At 38.7% G+C, this 25537-nt stretch overlaps 1 long non-coding RNA gene across 1 annotated transcript in view; it reads right to left on the bottom strand.

Moving 5' to 3' along the window:
- The window catches only part of LOC115517262, a 48354-nt gene extending 27763 nt beyond the window's left edge, over nucleotides 1-20591 (bottom strand). Inside the window, exon 1 of the long non-coding RNA XR_003969754.1 lies at nucleotides 20440-20591. This is a non-coding gene — a long non-coding RNA (uncharacterized LOC115517262). The remainder of the gene's footprint in view (nucleotides 1-20439) is intronic.
- Between the last annotated feature and the right edge of the window lie 4946 nt (nucleotides 20592-25537).

Below are 25537 nucleotides of genomic sequence, written 5' to 3'. Positions count from 1 at the left end.
AATAATGTCTAAGACCAGACAAGGTGACAAATATACCACATTTAATCAATGATTTTTCCTTATAAAATATATAAGCACATGGATATGACTCCACTGACCCACTGTTTTTTTTTTCCTCTTGATAATGAGTAGCTATATCCCCTTTCAAACCACTGTGTCTGTGGCTCTGGTGACTAATAATTATAATAATTGACAATTTTATAACTTTTACAGGTTTCACAGTCCTTTGGTACACTCATTTCATTGTATCTCAAAACTACTAATAAGATAGGTAAGACTTACAGCATCATCTTTAGATTCTTGAGAAGGAAACAGGCTCAGAAGGAATTAGTGAATGATATGATGTACAGCCAAGATCTAATCTTGACTATTATGCCTCCTTGGCCAGTGCTCTTTCCAAGATTATTGTCCCATATTAAACAGTTCTCTATGTGACTATAATAATATCTATTTTATGGAAAACTGACCAAGGATCAAACCTGGCCATTTTCATGTCTTTTAAAACCACCTGATTCCATACTTGGCATAAGTGTGCTACTATAAGAACTATAGAGGCACAAACTGTAGGATAATGCTATTAATAAATATTACTATGTCTTAGGATTCTGGGAATACCTAATATATGGAATAGAATCTGATTTGAGGTTTCTAAGCCTTTTTTTTCTTTAGCAATTCACATTAAAAACTTACTCATTGTTGAGATTAAAAAGCCAACATATTCCAATAAAATGTATTTAAACAAGAAAGGTAAAATTCCAGACTTCCATCTTTATTAGCATAAAAAAGCCTGTTTATGAGTAAACAGGCTTTTTACAAACATATTTAGGTCTTATAACTGTACAGAAGAGGCAGGAGATGGTTGGTTTCAGGGCACAAATCTGATAACACAATCTGTCCCTTTTATTATTTATTTATTTATTTATTTATTTATTTATTTAGAATACTGAGCTATTAATTTCAAGGCTGGGTGAAGTTCTACTGCATTAGAAATAAGGGATTTGTTTACATAGGATTATAAGAGATGAAAGAAGAGTGTTCAAGAAAAAAAGCTATTGTACATGTATATTTTTTTTAAATCTTCTATGCTGATTACTCCAACTCTTCCAAAAGAACAAAGGGAATTTCTTTTTTTCATGTTGTCATTTATTTAATCTCATGCTTGTTAATTCAATCTCCATTATTCATATAGTTACTACCATATGTTTGTTGCATTAAACCACAGGCTATAGAAATATGGGTAATCACTGTAACCTTAGGGGTGAGATTACACAGGTTGACAAGAAGTCCCACAGAAAGAGAACCAATCACTGCCTTGAAAATCAAAACAAGCTTGCCAGAGGAGATACTATTTAATCTTGGAAGAGCAAACAGGAGCATCCTTTATAGTAAACCCAATTCTTCAGCTGTTGTGTGACATTAAAGCCTTCTTATGGAGTTTAGTGGACATGAAATAGGCATGAGAATTGGAAACCTATGGATTTCAAGATTTCCATCCTGGCATCCCACACTCCTATGGCTCCATAAACTAGTTCCAATATTTCAAACAACCTAGAAGAAATCAAATGGTTCTTCTCCACTCTTGTTTGTTGTTTATTGACTGCTCTGCCTCTGAATTTTCTTTATCAGTCTGAGCGAGCATCCTTCAGAAGATAGCCCTTATAAGTCATGTATCCCCAACATAATTTATAGGAAATAACTTCAACTTCTTTATTTTACTTCAAAGTCTACTCTTCCTCTCCCATGTCACTTAAACTACTTGTGACTGGTGGGCTTATCTCCCCATCTTTCTGTAGAGGAGTTAGGAATGGCCTTGGAAGAACTTTAGCCTTCATAATTTTAATCACCCTTTTCCCTTCCACATACACAAATTACTCCAAAAGAGAAGAAATTCCAAATTTAAGAAACATTTTTTTTCTATACAAAACCAACACAAAGAAATCACCTGGTCTCCTCCTCTAACCAAAATGCTGACTGTCGCAGGTGTTTTTCTCTATATACCTAGCAAATCCACCCTCTTTCCTTGCTAAAAGAACCCTGCTTTTGTTCAAATAGTGGGCAGCCAAGTGCTCAGAAAAGGTTGTACCCCTTCCCCTCCCCAGGGACTGAAATCTGATCAGTTTAAGACTGCCATACCAGTGTGGACCAGATGTATATATAAGATCCTTTTCTGTCCAGTGACATCTGAGGGCAAGTCAGGAGCTTCTAGAAAATATTTCAATCTGTGATTTAAAAAAAGAGAGAGCAAAAGACATCTGATAAGAACTGTCTTTTTCTTTCTTCCTGCCTGTGGATGTCTTTGAAAGCTTTGGGACCCCTTAGGCTCCTTTGGACAAGGATGTGATTGCTACTTTGTGATCATGAGTAGATAAGCATAAAGGCAAGACCACTATGCTGGCTGTGGTAGGGGATCAGTGAGATAGAATCTGGATCCTATGTGACATCACTGTTTCATCATACAACTATGGAACTGCCCTGTCTCTGAGCTTCTTACTCGATATACAAAATGTCCTCTTGGTTTAATTATCTTCTATAGAGAAATATTGGAGCCAGCATTGTCCTCTTGCCCTTTTAACCTGACAATGTACCTGGTTCCCCTACCTTAAACTTTGGTTTTGCCCAAAAAATTTAGCTCCAATCCTGCCCCCATTCTCCCCCACCCTGTCTGGATTTCTTTCCAATCTAATACAACCAAGAAAACATGCAGCTCAATCTGATATACCCAAACCTGACTTGAGTCATTTGGCCCATCTTGGTCATTTGTGAAAACACAAGAGAATGAAGAAGTACTTCACTATATATGCCTTTGATAGCAAATAAATTGATATCAGTTCTAACATCATAACTTTCTTTGGGGCAGACAAAAGTGGTTTTAAAAGATAAAATAATAAGTAATTTTTAAAAATTCCTGGTGCTGGGACACCGGGGTGGCTAAATTGGTTAAGCGTCAGACTTCGGTGCAGGTCACGATCTTGGGGTTCATAAGTTTGAGCCCCATGTCAGGCTCTGTGCTGACAGCTCAGAGCCTGGAGCCTGCTTTGGATTCTGTGTCTCCCTCTCTCTCTCTACCCCTCCCGCCTTGCACTCTGTATCTCTCTCCCTTTCCCTCCCTCTCTCTCAAAAATAAACATTAAAAAAAATTTAATAAAATAAAATTAAAAATTAAAAAAAATAAAAATTCCTGGTGCTAAGTGTTTGCAAATCACTATCATAATGTGGGTACTGTTTGGCTTCGTGGGAAAAATCTAGAAGATATAAATCTCTTGAAGATGTGGTCGACCAAAACCTTACAAACAGTCAATAGCCAATTTAATTCTGGGTGATGATCCAAATAAAAATTCTAAATTCAGAAAAAGCTTAAGATAAAAAGCTATTTATACAGCTAAATATTAGAAAGAATCTAAATAATAAACAATAGTAGAGAATAAATTAAGTAGATTATGATGTAGCCATATATTATGTAATAATTAAAATAGTATTTTGCTATTTGACTAGCCTGTGAATGCTGATTTGTTACATAAAAACTCAAAGTACAAATATGAGATGTATAATGTGTTTGTAAGAATCATGTTTTAACAATACCCTACATAGAGAAAAGATGGCAAGATGAAAATGTTACTAAAATATAAAACAGTTGTTATATTTGATAATGGAAACGTGGAGAATTTTTACTTTTTTCTTTTTCTTTTTTAGTACTTTCCAAGTGTTCTTTTGCAAAGGTTTAAAAGTTTATTTACTTATTTTTGAGAGAGTAAGCACACGTGCGAGCATGCACATGCGGCAGAGAGAGAGGGAGAGAGCATCCCAAGCAGGCTCCACACTGTCAGCACAGGGCTCAGTCTCAAGAACAGTGAGATTATGACCTGACCTGAAATCAGAGTCAGATGCTTAACCAGCCAAGCCACACAGGCACCTTTCTTTTGCAAAAGTTTATTGCCACATTTGGTTGATTGGTGGCTTACTGTCAGCCACAGCCCGAAACTGGACCATGGCTGGCAAATGCCCCCAGATAGATAAGGCAGAAGTATACCTAACACCAAAACCAGATGAAAACTGAAAATTTTAAACCAAACTATCCAGATTCCAAATTCCCAGATGTTTGCTGGAAAGTAAAGTAAGCCACCAAATGTTTAATGCTTAGGTTTGTTTTCCACTTGGCGTTTTGCTCTGTGACTACCTGGGTGTTGAAACAACAGCAGCTAAGGTTTCTGAAAAAGTGGAGGAGTGGATGCTCTGGCAGAGAAACACACAGACAGAAGTTGACCGTGCAACTGTCCTGAGCGACATTAGTGCTGGAGTAACTAACTGCTTCCAAAGAAAGGTCCAGATTTTTAATAGAAGCATGTTGGGTACAGTAGCTACTGGATACTTCTACCGGTCTAGAGAGGAGAAGAGAAATATTGCCATTGACACAAGATGAAAGGATGGTTGGGTTCCATTAGGAATCTCTTATAAGCCTCTAATCCTGTCTTCAAGGACTACAAAGAGTCACTTAACCAACAACAGGGACTGGGGTTTCCTAGAATAGGCACAGCTCCTTAGCTGCCTCCTAATCTCCCACTTGCCTGGAGAAGTGCCAAGGTATTAACATTTAAATCACCAAACAGGGAATTTGGCCTCTCTGAGTTGTTCATATCCCATGAGGCTATTTCTCGTTATAGCCTCAAACTTCCCAAGGGGATGGAAAGCCTCACTCTATTAGTATCTGAATCAGCTTACAAGGAAACAGCTGCAACATCCTGGAATAAGAATTAGATGGGGAATCAGGAAGCCTCACTTCTAATTCTGGCTCTTTGGGGACAACTTTGACCTTAGGCAATCCGTTAAAACTCTCAGGCCCACAGATTCTTCATCCTTAGGAACTTGATGAGTTGATCTCTAAGGCCTCAATGATTCTATTTCCTTATCTTTAAATGTAACCTAGATGTTTGCCACTCAAATGAACACAGAATGCTCCCAGAATCACCTTTACCTTAAAGTGTAGAAATTCCAGTGTTCTTTCAATGTTTTCTGCAAGTTCCCTGGAAATTATATTCTTATAGTCACCTCATGCTCTAATTTCCTGCATCCAATGCGTCTTCCAGCACCTCACTTGTCTTAGGTCCAGCTATAGTCTCTTCTCTCTCTACATTTTCACCCTGCAATTGTGACACTTCCCTTTCTTGTTTATCCACTCCTCTCTTCTCTACATTTCTTCCCCCAACAAGCACTGTAAACTCTAGAGACAAGAGAGAACTGATGACAGAGATGGTATCCAAAAAAAGCAGGTTTGGGAATTAGCTGAACACAACAAAATCCAGCCTAAAAAGGAGACCAGGCAGGGGAATGAAATCAGGCCTAGTGATTTTAATAAACAATTGAATAAATAAGCATAGGAGGGGTGCCTTGTTGGTTAAGCATCCAACTTCGTCTCAGGTCATGATCTCTCAGTTCATGAGTTCAAGCCCCACGTTGGCTCTGTGTTGACAGCTCAGAGCCTGGAGCTTAGTTCAGATCCTGTGTTTCCTTCTGGAGCCTGCTTCAGATTCTGTGTCTCCCTCTCTCTCTGCCCCTCTCCTGCTTGTGCTCTCTCTCTCAAAAATAAATAAAATTAAAAAGTTTTTTAATAAACAAATGTAGGAGAGAAGACAGATCTTTCTCACAGAAAAATTCCAAATAATTTATGTAGAAATGTAAGGGTGGGAAACTCCTCTGTACCCCCATGATTTTTGCTGAGTCCCCCACAAAAGAATGAAAAAAACCCCAGATGAACGAGAGAAAATGAACAAACGTTATTAACACATGGAACAAGCATTCACAGGGGAGAAACACAGTGATGGGTAACTCCAAGAGATGGTTAGACTTTTGGCTTATATAGCATATTAGCAAAGACCAATACATTTGTAGAGAGGTGGCAAAACAAAGGAAAAGGGTTTTAGGCTTCCAAAGGAGGCAAACTATGGTAAGGTAAACCAATGAGGGAAACCACATCAAGATAAGCACTGCTTTGGCAGGTTCATCTTGGCACCAACTTCCTTCTTCTTCATGGCCATAAAACTTCCCCAGGAGAGGGAATTTATGGCAGTCTCAATCCTTAGAAGTTTCTTCTTTTAGTCAGATATAAAGGAAGATATAGGAAAGCTTCTTTCTGCACTGTTGAATCTCAAACGCCTTTACCTCAAAATAATCCATCTGCCAAAATGCCATAGGGTGACATATTTTGACGCCCTAGAATATTCTCCCTTTGGGAAGTGAAGCCTAGTTCCTTCCCCACTTTCTTTGGGTATGGGTGCACTGGTGACTTCCTTCAAAAGAGTAGAGTATGGAAAGGGAAAAAAAAACCAAAAAAGTAACATTACAGTGGATAAAGCAGACCAATAGCCACCTCAGTCAGGTGACAAGATCAACATCAACAGTGATAAATCATGTGATAGTATATGGCCTTGATATCATGTGGCAAAAAAATGGCACTTTACTTCTGTGCCTTCCTTCCAAAGACCTCTAACCACAGCCTAATCATGAGAAAAATATTAGAAAAAATTCAAATGGAGGAACATTCTACAACTATCTGACCAATGTTCCTCCAAATCGTCAAGGTCATCAAAAATAAGGAGAGCTGAAATTGTCAGAGCCAAGAGGAGTTTAAAAAGAGAAATGATGACTGAATATAATGTATTTAATGGATGAGGGACATAATCCAAAAGAACTAGTGAGATACAAAGAATATGTAGAGTTTAGTTCATAGTAATGAACCAATGTTCATTTCTCAGTTATGACAAATGAACTACAGTGATGTAGATGCAAAGAATAGGAGAAACTGCATGAAGGTATGTATGTGGAAACTCTCTACAAAGTATTTGCAATATTCCTGTATTATCTAACGCTATTCTAAAATTTTAAAGTTTATTTGAAAAATCCACCTCTAAGGCCAGTGGGCTGAATTGGGAGATGAGCAAAGTAATTTTAGAAGGAAAATAGGAGATGAGCCTGCAGAGGTTATGACGAACAATCCCAGAAAGGGACCAAGGACTTACTCAGGGATGAAGAGGAATGTGGGAAGGCATAGCACTAAAACAGAAAACATTATTTATAGGCTTTTGAAAAATTATTGGCTCTTTTTTTTACTCAAGGTGTCATATAAGGGACAAGCCTATGCCCAGAGAACTGTATTTCCCATTTAGAAAGCCCAAGACAAGCCATGCCTCAGAAGCAAGCATTCACTTCCCTCAGCCACGTTTATAAACAGCACAATTGTCCTTGAAAAGATTTTGAAGAAACCAGAAAGCCCTGCAAAAAATACCTTGCTGAAACAAGGAGAAGTGACAGTGACTGACTGGCTTGAACAATGTGAGATTAAGATATGTGCCTGAGGATAAAGTGACAGGAAAAGCCATGTGGGAATCTGACTAAAATTGCACTGCTATCTCAGAAAAGAGCCTGAGCAGAAATGTCACCTTTCACTCAAGGCATTGGCTTCAGGCTCTCATCAAGTCACATTGACAGAGGCTTCCTGGAAAAAAAATATTTTTTCCTCCCATTAACCCCATAGCTCCCCCACCAACTGTCTGGAGGCTGAACTGCTGCCCGTTTCATTTCCTTTCACTGTGAACTGGGGCATACGGGCTCTGTGGGTGTAAGTGAGTCAGCTGGGCCCCAGGAACAACAAGTGTGAAAGGCCCAGCTGCCTTTTCCTCCCTCCCATATTCTCAGGGAGGATGCCAAGTCCCAGATGAAAGGGAGTCTACCTTTCTTAGTAAATGCATTCACCAATCACCAGCCAGCTGCACAGTCCTCAGATCCCACTTCTCCTCATGCCCTTAACCTATCCTACAGCAAATGACACAACTTAAACACTTGAAACAATTGCCTGAATCTGCCCACAATCTTTCTGCCTCCATTACCCTCTTCGTCCAACTTCTACAATAAGCTCATTTTGCCTTTAGGGTTCTTCCAGTTTCCCTGTATGTCTATAATTTTCATACTGGCAAATTCAAAATATATTAATGAATATTAACCGTCTCTCACATGCACATGCCTCTCATTCTCTCAATTTCTCAGAATGTACATAGTGATAACCCACCAAATCAATCTTATACATAGAAGGTAATCAGTTGGGAAGTTGGGAGGGCAATTTATGTCACTTCTCCACAAGAATAGCCCAGTCAACAATTTAAATAATCACATCAGGGTGCCCTGGGTGGTTCAATCGGGTAAGCATCCAACTTTGGTTCAGGTCATGATCTCCATGGTTCATGAGTTTGAAACCCCACATTGGGCTCTGTGCTGACAGCTCAGAGATTGACGCCTGCTTCTGATTCTGTGTCTCCCTCTCTCTCTGTACTTCTCCCTGCTCTCTTTCTCTCTGTCCCAAAAATAATAAAATAACGTTTAAAGAATTTAAATAATCGACATCATACCAACAATCAGTGATCTCCGGTTTTCTCAGCTATTCCCATTTCTAGAATGATTTTCCTCACCATCTCCTGCTTCACTTGAGTCTCATTTCTGCCACATTTGTGGGTCTCTAGCTCCCTTCTGTTGAACTCCTCATTCTCCTCCTGGGGCTCATTGATTCCAACACATCATAGTTACCATCATTTCTAGTGAAGAGCCATTTATCTAACCTATAGCAAGTTTAGACTATGCTCGAAGGGACTAATCTTCAAAATCAAACATGCCCATTACTTTACATGCCAAAATGAAATCAGGCTTCTCCTTGCAAAGAATCTCACCCTCAATTGCCAACAAACAAAAACAACAACAAAAGAAAATCTTTTCTTCCTATTGTGAGGACTCACTTGGAACCCCATAGTTAATATGAAAATTATTTAAACTGAAAGATATTTGAGATTCAACAGATGCAGAAAAAAAACCTCAGAACTTCCTTTATATGACTAAAAGGCAACAACTTCTGGGAAATGAGGCTGCCACAAATTATCTCTTCAGGGCGGGTCTACTCCCAGGAAGAAGAAGGAGAGTAAACCTACCATAAATCACCTCACTCTGGGGAGTTTTATAGCCCTGAAGAAGATGGAAAGACCATTCACATCTGCATAGACAAACATCATCACAAAACTTTATCTCTTGTTCTCCTAAAAACCCATTTGTCTTGCCTAAAGAAATTTATTTGTTCTTCCCATAGAAGCCTTTTCTTTCCTCCCACTTTCACCCTATTATATCTCCCCTACTAAGCCTTTAACTATTCTGGGGCACCTGGGTGGCTCAGTGAGTTTAAGCGTCTGACTCTGGTTTCAGCTCAGGTCATGATCTCACAGTTTCCTGAGGTCGAGCCCCATGTTGGGTTCCATGCTGACAGTACTGAGCACTGCTTGGGATTTTCTGTCTCCCTCTCTCCTCTCTGCCCCTCTCCACTCGTGCTGTCTGTGTCTCTCTAAACAAATAAATAAAGATCTACTTCTTTTGTAAGCTTCCATATACACACAAATAACTCTTCTCCTGTGATCCTGTTGTTAATCAGTTTAATTTGCATGTCCCAGTCACTAAATGTAAGAGATTCAGAGGAAAAGTTTATTACAGAAGGATAAACCCAATTTCTATATTTGGAAACCATGGTTTTCTTTTAAAACCTAATATTAACTTAGTATAAAATCAGCTTGTAGCTGTCACTTAGTAACATGACATCCAATAGTTAGGTTTGCTCCCCTAAAATATTACCAGCCTCAAAAGAAAACCAAAAATGCTTTCTAGGATCTACATCCCCCAAATACCTATAGAGTTAGTGGAATGTACTTTAGTACTTTTTGATAATTATTCCTTGAACCAGACTTGACCTCCTTGCAGGTGAGGCCTTTTTCTTATTCACTGGTCTAAACGTCACACCAGTAAAGAGGTGCTCAATAAATGTTTGCTGAACTGAATTGATCAGGATTTTGGTTGTAAATTTAATCTTGGCAGGAAGATGAGATTTATGACAACCATTTTTAGACACTTTATGAATCCACTAAAAGTACTATTTACTGGTCAAAATAATACCATTTAAGTACAACTTAAGCCCTATTACCCAGGAACTGCAGGAAACAAACATAACACAAAAAGTACAACCCCCCCCCCAACAGGTTATAGAAAAATGAGGGGCTTACACCCCATGGGCAACCTTTTGCCTCTTCCTCAGCCTCCCCACTCTAGCTCAGTCTATGGAGAAGGAGGGAATGTTTTATGGCTTCTTTGAAAGAATACACTTACACATAAAAAAAAAAGCTTAAATTCCCCCACGTATTTCAAGCCCTTAACAAGGTTAAAAAAAAAAGAGAGAGAGAGAGTGACAGGGAAGATTTTGGGATGGGCTACTTGTACACTCCCTAGAGTCTTTATGGTATCTTTTTAGGAATGCTTTACCCATCAATTTTACATTTGATATATTTAATTTTTGATTTAAGTATCTTACAATCAAAAAAATATTGTTTTATCATCAGAGTTTTTTTTAACATAATTTCATCTCTGCACCAATTGGGTAAGGGATTGGTTTGAAAAGAATCTCATAATTCACACTCTTTCATCTCCTTTGGGACAGAAAGGGGTTCTGAAGAGAAAGGCATGGTAAAGCCAGACTCTTAACTTTGTTTTTCATATCTGCACCTGCATCTAGGATTTCTCGAGTATACTTGAAATGGAGAAGTCAAGGAGAGACAACTTCTAACCCTGCCCCAATCCTCCTGTTCTTAGTAGAATATCAAAATACAGTCTGTGTTATAAGCAATAGATGACATACAAAAAGAAAAGATCCATGAAGACAGACACAAAGGGAAGGTAAAAATGAATTTTAATTTTTGCCTGTGTAGCCAAAGGGCTGAGGGGGGTGAGGGGAGGGGGGAAGACAGTGAACAAAGATTCTTTGAAAAGTTACTGATCTCCCAGTGGAAGTTGGAGTTGTTAATTGAGCTGTTCATTCCCAGCCCGTCAATTCACTGTGGTAAGAGATGCGGCCTGTTTCCAGAGGAAGAGGGAAATTAAGAGCTTCACACAGCTTCCATTATTACATCTTAGATGTATTCTCATCAGCCTCCAAAAAGCAGTCATTACTCTTCACCCACTTAGGACCTGCAGCTGGAAAGACCCGAAGGGCTCAAACGTGACTTGAAGAACTTCAGGGCATCTTCATGACCTTTCAGAGTCCTTAAGTTTAACTCTGTAAAAGTTCCAAAGTCCCCAATTACGAGTGATCAAGCAATTATTCAGGTTTAAATAATTTAGCACTAGCTGACTCTCTCGTTTTAATTGCAGAGATAATTTCCCTGAAAGTTTACAATTTGTACTCATGGGGATGGAAGTGAAGGTCAAAATCCACTCAGGGACGGGATTTGAATGGTTTCACCCTCAACAATCCTGAGAGTTGTTTAGTGGATGGTGTCTCTAGCCTCAAAGCATTGACACTTCTTTTGCTTTAGACTGTTGCTTTCATGCTTGTGAATTCAGTCCCAGATGACAATAATAGCAAAAAGTCCTTATAAGCTATGAAGGCATACGGTCTGATTACTCCTGTAATTATGTTCAGATTTCTGGTCACGGCACAGAAAACCCTCCACCACTACTCACTCCCTTACATTCCCAGCTTCGCTTTTCAGGCAATACCACCACCTACCCTGCATCTAACTGCACTGGACCATGCAGCATTCCTGAACGCACACATGTCCTTTGGCGACTCCATGTCTGTACATAGTCTGCACCCTCTGCATGAAATTCTCTGCTTGATTTTTTTTTTTCTGGCCAGGTAAATTCATTCTTCAATACAAATATTAGATACCACCTCCCATGGGAAGACTTCCTAGATTTCTTTGGGGAGAGTTATTTTGTTCCTTCTGTGCTTCCACAGTTCTAAGTACACCCCTTATTTGTGTGATTGGTCTTCCACAACAGAGCTCGAGTTTTTTTAGGATAAGTTTTCTTCAAGCCTGAGACAGTACCAGGCACATAGGGAGCGTGCAAATAAATGATCATCAAATACACGTGGGTGACTCTCTCACTTGTGAAATCCTGTTAACAGCTCTCAACACTCATGACTAAAAGAGGTGCTGTAACATTTATTGCTCTTTTAATGCTTGCGATTAATACACACTACCTGCCCTGTTTCAAAATGGCATTTTTAATGATTCAATTAAAAACTTAAAAAAAAAAAACTGTCCTCCTAATTTACTCCTTCCACTTTCACTGTTTTAAACTTTGCCTCTCATTTTAAGCCAATCCTCTCTGGGAAAATATATCAAACTCTGAACATGGATCCAATTATCTAGGAGCACAATGGTGTTCACACTGGGGCCCTGAGTGTGATTGCACAAGGGACCCAAACACTACGCAGTATCAGGAGACCCAGTAAACTCTTGCCTCTTCCAAGAAATTACTAGGACATAATTAAATTTTACTCACAAAGAAAAAGCTTCCCAGCATTCATTTTTCAGACAGCAAATGGAGAAGAGGAAATCTTGATTTTCAAGGAAATAGAAAAAAAAGCAACCCTGTGTGTGTTCTTCTACAAAGTCCTTTCTTCCTTTCACTCCAAAGCACAAACATTCAGGTCTCGCTTTCTACTCGCTCTACATTTTGCCTTTGTCTCTGTGTCTCATTTAAAACTAGTGGAAATGTGTTGGGAGCCAGATGAGAGATGAGACAAATGACTGGCCTTCAAAGAGTTTACGATCTGTGAGAAAGACCAACATATAACATAACTAACTCAAATACAGGAAGGGGTGACATAATGTGCACTTAATTTGATGGAAGAATCCAAATGAGAGAGTATTTAGTTTTGACTTAATATCAAAGAAGGCCTCTCAGAGAAGGTAGCACTTTAGCACTTAAGGATGAGAAGAAATTATGTAAGTGGCACCATGATCATAGACACAAGGCATGACTTAAATGACATATTCAATAACAGTAAGTATTCCATTGCAATTGGGCTAAAGTGGGAATGAATATAAGGGGATATATATGTTAATTCTGAAGGGATCTTTGGAAGCTAAATACTTAAGAACACAGAAGTTATAAAGAGGCATTTACACATTTTTCCCAAGAGTTAACGGATTTTGAACAATCCTAACAACGACTAATAACAAGTAAAGTCGATGGTGTGCATAAACTACATTTTAATTGTCCCTTTCTTTAATATATCCCACCAATAGCACCTCTATGGCTTTCCAGCATGCTAGGAGGAATGTCAAAGAATAGATATAATCCAATGGGGAAATCCAGCTAATGTAGAAGACAAGAACAATAACAACAGTACCCTGAGATCTCTGATGGAGTTCTTAGTGTTTTCCTTTCTTCTTTTTTTCAGATGGAATTTTAATTATAGTTAAGATGCAAATTCCCTCTAACTTGAGGATGGGGGCAGGAAAAAATTTTAGTCATGCATAGTTTTAATTGACTTCAAGGCTTCAGTCCTAGCAGAAAGGCAACTTTCCAACATCAGAACCTGGAAAACCCTACTGTCAATATATTTTTCCACTCCAGTCTTTCCGCTCTTCTACTCCCTGCGTCCTTGGAGCCATAGTGAATGATGGGGGCCATTTGCTGTATTGACTGGCAAAGATGCAAATTCACACAAAAGCAACATCCATCTCTCTGATCACTTAAAGAAAGCTCATTACAAACCAAATAATTCATGAACTAAGGCCCATCCATAAGGAATAATTTGCACTAATTGTACTAATTTAAACTGATAAATTCTACAAGATTCAGAGAGAAAATTCTTGTTATGTCAATATGGAGATAATTTCCAATGTTTTGAAACATAGAATGTCACTAGCAGGTGCCGGCAACTCTGCTTTGTGATATACTTTCCAACACATTAAACATTAGCCCTTGCAAGTAGTTGTGTCCAGCAGCTTCTATGAGCAATCTGGAAGTTGTGCTGTCCCTTGACTGGAAGAGAATGTTATCTCCTAGACTCTGGGTTCTCCCTTAGAATTAAACCAAGTCAGGCAAAACATGTCCAGCAGATTCTCTCAAGAACACTCTAGGAATAGAATAGCTGCTGGCTTTTTTACCACCACTAGAAAACAGATTATTCTGCAGGTCATGAGGCAACATAGAACTGCTGGGATACTCAGACCCTGGGCTGATTTCTGACAGAGCTGAGAAGTCGTAGAATCCCTCCTGAATCTTGGCTTCCAGCAGCAGAGCTGCTATTTGAGTAACACTCACACTTGCTCAGTTACTCACACTTGTCAGGTCCTGACAATCACAAAGGTATGGAAATGGCGGTGTGAGCAGGACAGCACAGTGGAAAGAATGTGGGGTATGGAACTAAGCAGAGCTAACTCTGATGCTATTGGTTTTTGATGTCAGGTAAGATCATGACCCTTGAACCTCTTATTTACTCACCTGTAAAATAGGGAAAAATGATAGGATTTCTTAGAAGTATTGCGAGAGTTAAGTTAGACAATGCATGCAGATAATCACATATAGACATTCCCTAAATGGTAATAGTTATAATGACATTAGTGGTCAGGTTATGAGAACAATCTCCACTGGATGATTATACACTGGGTCATCCTAATTGTGTGAATCAATACAAGTCAACACATCTAATATGTAGGGAGGAGAAAAAATATTTCTTAGAACTAAGGGCCTGGAAATCCCTTTTATCAGCTTCTACTGGTTTGTGAATAAGTCAATTCCTTTTTTAGTTGACTAAAGCCAATGTCAAGAGAAAACTAAAGTACATGTTAAAAATATATATATCTATATATCTATAGATTGGGGCACCTGGGTGGTTCAGTTGGTTAAGTGTCCGACTCTTGATTTCAGCTCAGGTCATGATCTCATGGTTCGTGAGTGAGCCCCGCATCACGGGGATTCCCTCTCTCTCCCACTTTCTTTCTGCTCCTTCCCCACTTGCTCTCTCTCTCAGAAATAAACTTAGAAAAAATCTATATCTATATATTTCCCCACATTTTAATAAAATAATTACTTATGAAATTAATCTCCATTAGGTAGGAGATATATCCAAATGTCTAGTATAATATCAACATACTCAATAAATATAAGTTCATATTTTAATCAATAAATACAATCAGCTTTTTATTATTTACTACTTATAAAAAAAGTTTGTTTGCCAAGACATAGAGTAGGGTTTCTTTTAGTAAGATAACTTACAGCTGTATGTATTCCTAAATGCTTAAGGATTCATAAAGATATGAATTGATCACCCAGGATTTTAAAAACTTAACTCATACTCTAGCTTTACTTTGGGGAAAAACAGGAAGCAGTTTACACTCTGGAGAATTAAACCTTAACTTGACAAAGCAACTGGCAGTTACTAAGGTTTCAATTTCACCTGCTCTCATGTTTTCAGAAGGAGAACTCTGAATTAACCCAAACTGAAAATAAAATTCCAATTCCAATCTGCCATTTTTGTTTTATTACAGTTCAACTTAATGGGCACCATGGAGCTTTAGGGAAGGTAAGCTGATGAGAATCTTTGAAGACATATAATTTAGAAATGACATTTGGAAGTAAATAAAGACCTTTGGGAAGCTGATTTAATGAAATATAGTCATTGTAGGACTGTCATTAGGTAAAATCAGTTTTAAAAAACTTGGTTTCCTCCACCTTGAGCACAAAGTCCTTACTCAGCCTCAATCTTTAAAAGGTAGCAGAAAACCTTTCAAAATTCCATGGTAAAGATAATGCAAAATAATACTTTTTCAAGATAAAATTTGTAGCAATAGCAAACATGCTTTGGAGCATGCAATAAAATTCTGAAGCAGTATGGAAGCCAGGCTCTAGTGCTGTACTGGTCAAACAAGTCCCCATTCATTTCTCACCTGTTTGCCACACTTATTTCTTCTCCTGGTAAGAAGGGTGTGAGAGGGTGGAAAATGGCAAGAGGAGTGGGGTTCAGTAAAATCTTCATGATTGATTATTGCCTCATTGGTCTCCTTCAGCTCCATTAGGACATAAGAAAAGGAGAAGGAAAGAAACAGACTGGACATTTAAAGTTGTTCGTCTTGTTCAAATTCAGGTGTGATGCTCTATAGAGGGTGACTCAATTATCATTCTATGTAAAGTTTTAATTTGTTCATAGATTCTCAGAAGGGAAAGGATCTTGGAGCTACCTAGTCCTCATCCAGAGCTTAATATTTAATACTTTTCAAACAGTGTTTCATGGAACCCTAAGGTCCTCAATGATACTTCAGTTCCAATCCAACATAAGAAGTACCATGTTTACCTGATTTATATATTTGAACTCCGGGAAAGATTTTATTGGAGTCAGGGTGATCAAGAGTTACAGTTATAGGGGCGTCTGGATGGCTTAGTTGGTTAAGTGTCTGACTTTGACTCAAGTCATGATCTCATGGTTTGTGGGTTTGAGCCCCACGTGGGGCTCTGTGATGACAGCTCAGAGTCTGGAGCCTGCTTCTGATTCTGTGTCTTCCTCTCTCTCTGCCCCTCCCTCCCCTGCTCACACTCTGTCTCTCAAAAATGAATAAACGTTAACATTTTTTTAAAGTTACATTTACTACAAAAAAAAATCTACTTTGAAGCCACTGATCTACAGTCCCCAAGTATAACAATCCCATATAGGAGTACAAATACCTTGGTGGTGAGGAACACTACCTTATAAGGCAGCCCACGAAAATTTTATACGGCTAAACTGTTAGGAATCTCATTCTTATGAAGACACGATATCTACCTTCTAACAGCCACTCTAATTTTGTCCCCTCAGAGCATAGAAGGAGGTCTAAGCCTTTTCAACATGACGATTTCTCATTAATGGAGGACAAATGAAAGGATGTCACCATCCTCTATTCCCCACCTAGAGATTTCTAGTTCCTTATGCTTGAAAGGCTTTCAGATCCTTCCACCATGCAAAGCACTCTACTTTGGGCACACTTCAGGATGTTGAGCCCTACACTGTGTTCTTGTATATAAGAGGGATGGGGCTCAGTGCCACATCTTTTCCGTCTCCTTCAGTTCCCTTAAGAATAAAGACAACATTGACCAAACATTTGAAAATGTTTGCTTAGTTCATGAGTCTAGCTTGTACATGGTTGGCAATGGCATAACACAATGGCACTTTTGAAGATAAATTTTATAGCAACAGGAAACTGCTTTGCCTTAGGGCACAACACGAAGTTTCACAGAAGTATAGCTGTCAGTCTCCAGGGCTTTAATGAGCAAATAGGTCTCTATACTTTTCTCACCTGGTTGCCACATTTGTTTTTTCCTCCCATCAGAAAGGAAGGGGAGCTATAGCCTGTCATAATCATTCCAATCATCTTGTAAGTCTCAGATTTTAGCAGCTAGGGAAGAGGAACCTAGCATGACAGTGTCATGAAGGAGGAAAAAAGATAAGATTTTGGAATCAGACAAAACTGGATTTAAATTTTGTCTCTTCAGTGGTACCTTTGGAAAATCAGTCCATAATTCTGAACCTCAGTTAATTCATCATGCTATAGAGTTGTTATATTTGGAATAATGTATGTAATAGACTTCTCACTGAGTCTGATACTTTGTAAGCTCTCAATAAATATTAAGAGCGTTATAATTTCAAGTATTTATATCTCCTTTATTTTAATAGCACTATTTTCAATGGTACCTCATTTTTATGCTTCAGCATTAGAGAATGGGAACTTCCTACACAAATTTTCAGAGAGACTCGAAGCTTATACTTTAAGGGTCACCCATTTTTTTTCAAGTTGTTATTTAAATTCCAGTTAGCTAACATACAGTGTAATATTAGTTTCAGGTGTAGGATTTAGTGATTCATCACTTACATATAGCACCCGGTGCTCATCAAAGCAATTACCCTTATTAATATCCACTACCCGTTTAACCCGTCCCCCCACGAACCTCCCTTCCAGGAACCCTCAGTTTTTTCTCTGTAGTTGACAGTCTGTTTTCTGGTTTGCCTCTCTTTTTCCTCCCTCTGTGTTCATCTGTTTTGTTTCCTAAATTCCACATATGAGTGAAATCATGTGGTATCTTTCTCTGACTGACTTATTTCATTTAGCATAATACTCTCTAAGCTCCGTCCACATGATTGCAAATAGCAAGGTTTCATTTCATTCTTTTTTATAGCTGGGTGATATTCCAGTGCATATATATACCACATCTTCTTTATCCATTCATCAGGGATGAATGATAAGGGTTTTTAGGCTCTTTCTATAATATGCAACTGTTGATAATGCTGCTATAAACATTGAGGTGAATGTATTAGAGTCAATCCATTTTAATTGGAATTTATCCTAGAAATATTATCTACTGCTATGACTGTAAAAAGAAATGATAACCAATTTAAATATTTATGGATATTTTTATCATCATATTTATATGACAGTATTCACAGTATGATGTAGTAATATTATGATGCCTAAAAAAATGTTAAGTGGACGGGACATTTCCCTGTTCACTAAAGGGTCTCAGACTTTTATAATATTTGAGATTTTATGCTTTTTTTAAATGAATATATCCAATAGGCCTGATTGGATATATTAGCTCAGATGCATGGCCCATGTATGGTAGCAAGTGGAATTAGATGACATGCTTCAATAGTATATGGTCACTTATGGTTCTCTTATTTTCATGACATCAATCAGTATTTTGTTTGGAGAAATGTTTGTACTATAATATTTGAAATGAGACCTGCCTGCACTCAACAAAAAAAAATGAAATTTTGTAGCTTTTTTCTCAGCAGTAGGAATTCTTCTCATTATGGTGGATTTAGTCACATCTCTTAACTGACAGAATGTCATGACTACAGAGTACTGTCCATTGCAGCATGGTCAGCAGCCCATGGGCAGGGAGACTGATTACCTAATGGTAGTTGGTAGCTCAGAAGGTGACAGCAGGCAGCATCCATGCGGGCCGATAGAGCAGCAACCAACACTGGCTACAAGTAGGGTCAGGAGAAGCACTCAGAGCAGAGAAACTGAGAGGTCAAGGTAGTTGATTTAAAACATCTTGCCTAAGATTCACCAACAAGTAAGACTTGCAAGAGACTGAGGTAGTACAGGCAACTTTCTTGTGGTTTTTGTCCCACACTACCAGAAAGTTTTTCAACCATCCTGCTGCTATCAGAAAAATTTCTTCTAACGTTTTCTCTAAACTCTAAAAACAAGTAAATAAGCTTTATAACATTATCTAGAATGAATCTATTGATACCGCCTGAGAGCTAAAGGATACTGTCTCATTTATTTATTTATTTTTGAGACAGAGAGAGACAGAGCATGAGCAGGGGAGGGGCAGAGAGAGAGGGAGACAAAGAATCTGAAGCAGGCTCCAGGCTGAGTTGTCAGCACAGAGCCAGATGCAGGACTTGAACCCACAGACCGTGAGATCATGACCTGAGCTGAGGTCGGACGCTCAACCGACTGAACAGCCCAGGAGCCCCAACTAGAGGATATTTTTTAAGTGTAGCCTAAAATTTTAACTATTAGGCCATATGGCACCTGTTTGTAACTGGACAAATTCATAGAAGAAATGTGCAGACAGAGGTGAAACCAAACTAAATCAACTTTGCTTCCTAAACAGACACTAGTTCTACATTTCCACCAGGTGTCTGAGAATCATGACAGACATCCATTCCATCATCTTGATTAATTGCATAGCATATATTTTATAAAAACATCTAGGGCTAAGAAAAAGTTCTATTTTGAAAATCAGAGCAAAACCAACTGGGAGACTGACAGTTCTGGAAGCATTTCCAAGCCTCCTGAAACTTCACAGGTTCAGTTTTCAGGCCAATAAGTTATCACTGCAGCTTGATGGTCTCTCCAGGGTCCTATCTTCTGTAATATGGATGTTTATGATATTTGCCATTGTTGTAGTTAAGATTAATTAAAAATAGTGTAATTTTAAAATACAGTTAGCTGAATTACATGAGCTAACACGGAACATTTAAACAGCACATGATTACATTCAAACAGCTGGTGGGCTATAGCATAGAAAGAGATTTTAAAAACAGGCATTTAAGTTTTGTGTGAATATAAGAACAGATACTTCTTTGGGAAGCACTTGTGCTAAATTACTGATCCAGTGATAAAGTCATCAAATAAGTTGTCAATAAATACTTAAGTGAGCGGGAGGAGCCAAGACAGTGGAACAGCATGGAAGTTTTTGTGTGTCTCCATCCATGAAATACAGCCAGACCAACACTTAACCATCCTACACACCTAGAAAACTGATTGGAGGATTAACGCAACAATCTGCACAACCTGGACCACAGAATTCAGCAGGTACGCAGCGCAGAGAAGTGAACTTGGGGAGCGAGAAGGCACAGGAAGGGAGGTGCTTTTGCAAGCGGAGAGAGGACGGAGAATGGGGGGGGGGGGAGAATTTGGGAAAAGCACCCCTCCCCAAAAGCAGCTGGAGAGAAGTGGAAAATTGGAAACAGCTTCAGGGACTAAACTAAAAGGGAGAACAGGAGGAAAGGAGAAATGAGAGGGTGTTTAAATTCCATTAAGACTGCAAACAAGGGAGTGCAGTCTGCAACTCGCAGCTCCATACCTGGTGGTGCTCTGGTGGGAAGGGTGAATCCCCAGGAACAGAGTAGGGGCCGGTGAGGATCTCGGGCCACACTGGGGGGGGAAAGCGGTTCCACTGCTGGAAGGACATTTGGTAGAGACTGTTGAAGCCACCTGGTCCCAGCAGACCCCAGAAGGCGGCCACGTTCGCCGCTGCTGGAACAAGGTCCTTAAGGGTGAAGCCTGGTGCCAGATGTGTGATGTCATATTCCATAATCACTGAAACGCTGCTGCTACACTATCTCATGAACTTTTTCTGGGGCGGGCTGGCACTCGGCTGCAGTCTCAAGCCACCAGCAGCAGCAGGGCCCAGCAAGCGTTCCTGGGTGCAGCCGACATTCGGCCATTGCTCATTCGGCCATTGCTCGGTGAGACCCTCCCACAAGAGGGCAGAGCGGGTCAAAGCCGCAGTCCTTCAGAAGGAAGGGGCTGGGGAAAACAGCCGCATCTGAGACAAAACCGGGGAGAGAGGTACTGCCTGGGCCTAGTCACGGAGAGTGAAAAGAGGGGAGTGGAAGAAAGCTGAAGACAGAGGACGGGCACATGATTGCTGATCTGGGAGAACAGACTGAGTAGCTGGGTGGTGCCATCTTTCACGGCTGCTGCGCATGCGCATATGCACCTATGAGCGCCACAACACTCCACCGCAGTAGAGGCTAGCAGCGCCATCTAATGGAGAGCAGAGCCGTTACAACTGAGCCCGCCCAATGGGCCAACCCTCTCTTCAAGAACACAAACCTCACCGCATTTTCCTTTATGGACTATAAAGCGCTACATGGGCTGACTTTTAGGGGAAAGACGAAGTAATTTCAGTCCTACTTCAATCTGTTAGCAGGTCCATCTACTCAATTTTCTTTCTTTTTTTTTTTCTCTTTACACTTCTTTTTCTTGAATACAGAAAAGAGAAAAAATTCATTTTTATTTTCAAGTTTTATTAAAAATATTTTTCTTTAATTTTTATTACTACATTTTCACTTTTGTGTAAATTTTTTCAAATTCTATTTTACTTCCGTCATTTTATTTAGTTACTAGTGTATTAATTTTTTCAAATTTCCAAATGATTTCCTTTTTTTTCTTTTTTCTCTTTTTCTCTTTTTCATCTTTTTCTTTTTCTTGAATATAGAAAAAGAAAAATTCATTTTTATTTTTACTTTTAATAACAATATTTTAATTTTTCTACTATATTCTTACTTCTGTGTATATTTTTTCAAATTCTATTTTACTTCCATCATTTTATTTTATTCTACTACAGTGTATTCATTTTTTCAAATTATCTAACGATTTCCTTTTTTTTTCTCTCCCCCCCCCTTTTTTTTCTCAAATCTGTCAAACCACTTTCAACACCAGACCAAAACACACCTAGGGTCTAGCATCATTTATTCTATTTGTGCGTGTGTGTGGTGTGTTTAATTTTTAATTTTAATATTTTTTAAATTTAATTTTTTTATTTTAATTTTTCTACTTCATTACTTCCTTTTCTTCCTTCAAAATGACAAAACAAAGGAATTCACCCCAAAAGAAAGAGCATGAAGAAACGACAGCCAGGGATTTAACCAACACACATACAAGCAAGATGTGTGAACCAGAATTTAGAATCACGATAATAAGAATACTAGCTGGAGTCGAAAATAGATTCGAATCCCTTTCTGCAGAGACAAAAGAAGTAAAAGCTAGTCAGGATGAAATTAAACATGTTATAACTGAGCTACAATCACGGAGGGATGCAGCAGTGGCAAGGATGGATGAGGCAGAACAGAGAATCAGCAATATAGAGCACAAACTTATAGAGAATAATGAAGCAGGAAAAAAGAGGGAGATTAAGGCAAAAGACACAATTTAAGAATTAGAGAAATCAGTGACTCATTAAAAAGCAACAACATCAGAATCATAGGAGTCCCAGAAGAGGAAGAGAAAGAAAAAGGGGTAGAAGGATTATGTGAGCAAATCATAGTGGAAAAATTTCCTAACCTGGGGAAAGACACAGACATCAAAATCCAGGAAGCACAGAGGACTCCCACTAGATTCAACAAAAACTGACCATCAACAAGGCATATCATAGTCAAATTCACAAAATACTCAGGCAAGGAGAGAATCATGAAAGCAGCAAGGGAAAAAAAGTCCCTAACCTACAAGGGAAGACAGATGAGGTTTGCAGCAGACCTCTCCACAGAAACTTGGCAGGCCAGAAAGGAGTGGCAGGATATATTCAGTGTGCTGAATCAGAAAAATATGCAGCCAAGAATTCTTTATCCAGCAAGGCTGTCATTCAAAATAGAAGGGGAGAGAAAAAGTTTCCCAGACAAACAAAACTTAAAGGGGTTTGTGACCACAAAACCACCCCTGCAAGAAATTTTAAGGGGGGGGGGGTCTCTGAGGGGAGAAAAGATGAAAAAAATATATAATCATATGATATATATACTATATATGTGTATATATGTATATATGTATATATGTGTATATATACATATATACATATATGTATATATACACTATATGTATATAGTATACACATATGTATGTATATGTATATACATAGTATGTATATATACACTATATGTGTATATATACACATATAGTGTATATACATATATATACATATATATACGTATACATATATATATATATATATACTAAAAGCAACAAAGATTAGAAAGGAGCAGAGAACACCACCAGAAACTCCAAGTGAACAAGCGTCATAATGGCAATAAATTCATATCTTTCAGTACTCACTCTAAATGTCAATGGACTCAATGCTCCAATCAAAAGACATAGGGTAACAGAATGGATAAGAAAACAAGATCCATCTTTATGCTGTTTATAAGAGACCCACTTTAGACCTAAAGACACCTACAGATTCAAAATAAGGGGTTGGAGAACCATCTATCATGCTAATGGTCACAAAAGAAAGCCGGAGTAGCCATACTTATATCAGACAATCTAGACTTTAAAATAAAGAATGTATCAAGAGATGCAGAAGGGCATTATATCATAATCAGGGGGTCTATCCACCAAGAAGACCTAACAGTTGTAAACATTTATGCGCCAAATGTGATAAATCAATTAACCCAAATATATAAATATATAACCCAAATATATAAATCAATTAACCACAAACATAAACTCATCGATAGTAATACCATAATAGTAGGAGACTTCACTCACAGCAATGGACAGATCATCTAATCAAAAATCAACAAGGAAACAATGGCTTTGAATGACACACTGGACCAGATGGACTTAACAGATATTCAGAACATTTCATCCTAAAGCAGCAGAATATACATTCTTCTCCAGTGCACATGGAACGTTCTCCAGAATAGACCATATACTGGGACACAAATCAGCCCTAAGTAAGTACAAAAAGATAGAGATCATACCTAATTTCTCAAGTCACTTGCAATAATGAGCAATAAAAATTATATTTGTATATTTATATTATAATCTTCCACCTTTGTGCATTTTGCTTTTCAGACTTATTAAAAATAGCACTCGTTAACACCAAACAGGAATTTATATCTACTGTACATAAATTAGCATGCCAATTTCAACAATCTTTACCCTATGGCAATGAAGTAAAGTTTGAAAGAAAAATCAGACCAGTTTTAGTCATCCTATTCCTTCCCTCTTCCACATTTCCAATTTATCTTTTACGTCCTCTAACCCTGCTCCCAGCTGCCAAACACAACCCTTAGGAGTTTTGAAATTCAGGCATACAGTGGTATTTATCCAGAAGCTAACTGCTGCAGGTGAATAGCCCTGTGACCACCCACTTCAGGTTCGTGGAAACCCATGCAAAGACCCTACTCTCTTTTGGTCTTATTTGTGCTTTCTCTGCAGAACACCCTCTGAATGTTCTCAGGACACATATCAGTAATGTTCATGCAGGAGAACTTCCCAGACCTATTCCTTCATCCAGATGTCAGATACTGCATTTTTAATGGCTTTAAAAGATGATTTTTGTTTGTATCTTCACTGCAAGTCCCAATTCTATCCTGGATGCAGCATGCATTTGGGTGGGGGAACTCTATTAATTCTATCTGCATCTACTTTGTTAACAGATCACTTCCACAGTTAATATGGGGATAAAGGATTGGCCAGGAAATTCAGACTATTTACTCATAGTTCTCAGAAATTAGTCAAAAGACAGAATGGGGAGACTGATACAAATTAGAGGCTACTTACAATCAATAATGTGGACAAGATAATGAGGAACATAGAATTGAAACTTGTGTCTGAGTTCGGGGAGAGTTAGTAACAGGCCCAGTGGAAAAGGTTTGCCTTGCCTGGGAGCCTCAGTCTTAAATGCTTTATGTTTAGGCTTACATACTAAATACAATTACTTGGCATGCCTTGAAGAAGCTAGAAAATTGGGAAAGGTGTAATGGAAAGGTACTGTATCTAGAGGTTTTAATTAAATGGTTAGACAGGGTGCCTGGGTGGCTCAGTTGGTTGAGCATATGACTTCAGCTCGGGTCATGATCTCACATTCCGTGAGTTCGAGCCCCACGTCGGGCTCTGTGCTGACAGCTCAGAGCCTGGAGCCTGCTTCAGATTCTGTGTCTCCCCCTCTCTCTGTGCCACCCCCCCTCATGCTCTGTGTCTCTCTGTCTCAAAAATAAATAGAAACATTAAAAAAAATTAAATGGTTAGACAAATGCTTAGATCTGATTTCACTGATTTGTGGAATCTAAACAACAAAACAAATGAAGAAACAAACAAAAAAGCAGACTCTTTTTAAAAATTTTTTAAATGTTTATTTATTTTTTAGAGACAGAGAGAGAGACAGCATGAGCAAGGGAGGGGCAGAGAAAGAGGGAGACACAGAATCGGAAACAGGCTCCAGGCTCTGAGCTGTCAGCACAGAGCCTGACACAGGGCTCAAACCCAGGAATGGTGAGATCATGACCTGAGCCAAAGTCGGACGCTTAACCAACTGAGCCACCAGGCACCCCAAAAAAACAGACTCTTAAATACAGAGAACAAACTGGTGATTGCCAAAGGGGAGGTGGGTGGGTGATGGGCAGAATAGATAAAGGAGATTAAGAAGTATAAAGTTCCAGTCATAAAATAAATAAGTCACA

This window comes from Lynx canadensis, chromosome B3, assembly GCF_007474595.2.
Source record: "Lynx canadensis isolate LIC74 chromosome B3, mLynCan4.pri.v2, whole genome shotgun sequence".
NCBI classification, from domain to species: Eukaryota; Metazoa; Chordata; class Mammalia; order Carnivora; family Felidae; genus Lynx; species Lynx canadensis.
The sequence above is the reverse complement of the archived record's forward strand: the minus strand, read 5'-3'. Positions and strand labels throughout refer to the sequence as shown.